Source organism: Gossypium hirsutum, chromosome A11 (assembly GCF_007990345.1).
Source record: "Gossypium hirsutum isolate 1008001.06 chromosome A11, Gossypium_hirsutum_v2.1, whole genome shotgun sequence".
Lineage (NCBI taxonomy): Eukaryota > Viridiplantae > Streptophyta > Magnoliopsida > Malvales > Malvaceae > Gossypium > Gossypium hirsutum.
The window spans coordinates 29,652,222-29,655,466 of NC_053434.1; the positions used below are offsets into that span (position 1 = coordinate 29,652,222).

At 30.3% G+C, this 3,245-nt stretch overlaps 1 long non-coding RNA gene across 1 annotated transcript; it reads left to right on the forward strand.

The window, feature by feature from the left end:
* Positions 1 to 234: 234 nt before the first annotated feature.
* LOC121209897 (uncharacterized) lies at positions 235 to 1,053 on the forward strand. The gene is made up of 2 exons (XR_005905062.1): positions 235 to 392; positions 671 to 1,053. It is a non-coding gene; the product is annotated as an uncharacterized lncRNA (long non-coding RNA).
* The last annotated feature ends 2,192 nt before the right edge of the window (positions 1,054 to 3,245 follow it).

The following is a 3,245-nucleotide window of genomic DNA, read 5'->3' on the forward strand; positions in this document are numbered from 1 at the left end:
CATAATAAAAATAAAATGAATTCATAAATATTAAAAATAAGGCAGGACCAATTGGGCAATTAGCCCTTTAAACGAAAACACGCGGATCCTTCCCGGGTCACGGGTCAACACGCGGATCCTGGCCCTGAGATGACGTCATTTTGAAGCTTATCGTTTTAAGCTAAACGACGTCATTCTTATAAGGCTATAAAAGCCAAACATTAAACTTAAATGCATTTTGAAACCCAGTTTAAAAAAAAAAAGAAATCCTCTGAAGAGGATCTGAGGCCGGCCTTCGGAGTTCTATCGAGACTCGGTTTGGGGCTTTCAAGTGCTCACGCGCCCCAGCCAACGCCACCACGTACAGTGGTCGGGAATTGGAAAAATTCCCTTTTCCGACACGAATAAAAACGGTGGGTTCCCCTTTTCCATTTTATTCTTTGTTGTTACAATATCTATATATATATTCAGAAAAGGAAAAATATTCACCTATGTGTTCCTCGATCGACTGTGATTCTCTTTTCTGTATAAAAGGGTATTCTGTTTTATTCAATCTCTCTATAAAAAAAAACGTGTCTACAAATTGGAACAAAAAGGGTTTTTATAACCCTCTGTTACATTTTAGGAAAGATTCTTTTGATTACTTTCCTTGTTTATTTCTTTTGCTGTTGTGACTCTTTCCTTCTTACAGGTACCGACGAAAAAAAATCCATCAGTGAATTCGCTAACGTTGATTCACCCGTTGATTGCGGCGTGATACGAGGCCGGAGTCACGGCGCCGATGAAGCCTACTGAAACGGCGCGGGACTAAAGGGCGTGACGCTTGGGATGGTTGCGGCGCCTAGGGTTTCTGAAACCCTAGGCCTCTCTGTCTTCCGTTAACAGATTGGACCCCTTGGGCCCTATGTATTTTGGGTAGCATACGGGCTTGGGTGTAATTGGGCACTCGGTAGTTTTAGGTATCTGGGCTAAGGGTTTTAGGCCTTTGGGTGCAAATGTAAACGGGAATGGGCTGTAAATGTAAATGAGTTTTCGGCTTTGTACATGGACTGTATAAACTTTATTATTTTTTAATTTATGTTTTTGTTTTTATTTATTCATTTATGGGCCGGGCAAATTTGGTTATTACATATAGCATCAATAGTTATGAGTAGTTTTGTATATTAAAATACATGTTTATAACTAACAATACATAAAATATTATTAAAAAATTAATAACCTAATAAATTATTATTTTTATTAAATTAGATTTTGGATACTGAGTTTAATTTATTTTTATTTCGAACATGAGATTTTGACTATAGTTATTTTATTTTGAGTTTGTGTAATAATGAATATTTTATTTGGGTTTGGGTTTAATATAACACATTTGAGTTTGAGAATAAACATTTTAAAATATAACTATTAGATTAATAAATTTAAGAGTAAAGATAAAAAATTATTCCACTATCTCTAATAAATTTCATATAATATTATAGAATAATAAATATTAAATATAATAAACATTTTAATTCTTTTATATAAAAGAACTTTATTAGATATATAATTTATATTTTTTATAAAACAAATTTAAATCATATTATTATTGTATAAAAATAAAATAAATTATTACATTCAAAATTAAAATATTTATAATTTAAAATTTTAAAAATTATTTAAATTCCTCAAAACGTGATCAACTCGATACAACCTAAATCTAAAAAACTTTTACTCAAAAAATCCAAACCCAAAAAAATTTAAACCAAAACAAAATCTCAATCAAACAAAAGCCAAATCCAACAAATTCAGCCGCTTGCCAACTCTAAATTCACGATGGACAGCTCAAATATCCACCTTGGGGGTGTGGCCCATATAATTTTCATGATTCAAATAATATAAGAAGAAGATTATCTGCTTAAACAAAGTTATCAAAGCTGATAGAAAGGCATAATTTTAGGAGTATTTTGAGATCTTTATTTCATTGCGGTTCCTTTTGACAAAAAAAAAAAAAAAAACCTAGAAGCTCCATACTCCATTAGTGTTGGTGAAACAACTTTATTCTTCTTTACCATATCTCTTAATATAATATAATATTAAAATTTTAAGGCTTCCATTGCAAAGCTCGCTTTTAATTTTTTTAATGAAAAATTTATTAATTTATTTTATAAATGGGATAAAAAAACACAACAAATACTAGTCGTAATTGGAGAATGACAAATTTCATCGACAAGACAAAGACTTCAAGCTTAACTTCAATATAATATTATGACACATTGACAACTTATTCTGTCACAACTCAAACATACATTTTTGAAGTGATTGCAAAGCACTTAACACGATAAGAAATCAGCCCTAAATGGTCCAAAGCAGTAGACAAAAATAGACAAAAGAATCGAGTATCTGCCAAATTGGAAAGGGCAACAATAAAACCATCTTTAAAATCAGGGCCGGCCTTGGGGCTTGTTTTGAGGTGCAGCCGCCTAAGGCCCAAGGCTAAAAGGAGCTCCAAAAGTATTATTTATTCAGCTTTTAATGTTGAAAAAAAAATAAAACTAAAATAAAACAATTAAATGCAAAGGTTTTTCAATTCTTAGCCATAAATATTTTATCTTCAACTCATTGACTTCTCCAAACCTCCTATAATTCTCAAATTCCAACTCCTATCATTAAAATTAAAAAAGAATTTCAATTTTCCTAAAAAAAAATCAACCGTTACTAGTATTCAACCTTCTTTATTTTCCTATAATCATAGCAATGGGAGAAATTTTCTACAAATTAAATAAGGCCAAATTTGATTTTAGCAATACATAATTCATCATTCATTAACATTAATCAATTGAAGTTACTAATTTTTACTTTATATTTGAGAGATTGAGAGCCTCACATCCTCAATTTGTCAGATCTACCGTTGTTGTAGGTATAATTCTCCCTCATTCCTCTTCTTTCTTGTAATATTTTCATTCTTAATTTTTTTTAACTAATAAAGTCATTAAGTCAACCTTATATTTAGCTTCTCCCCTAATTCCTTTTTTGATAACATAGGATTAGATTGAATGAAAAGTATATTTTTTTTAATTTTATTAGAAAATATCTTATTTGCTTAATATATAAAACGAATTATTTTAATGAAATTACTAGTATATGATTTTATCTTATTGTATTATATTTTATAATTTTTTTAAAAGGGCCCAATTTATTATTTCCCCTAAGGCCCCAAAAATGTCAAGAACAGGCCTATCTAAAATCACTTGCAAAAAGTAAAGGCTTTTTTAGGAATGACCCTATAA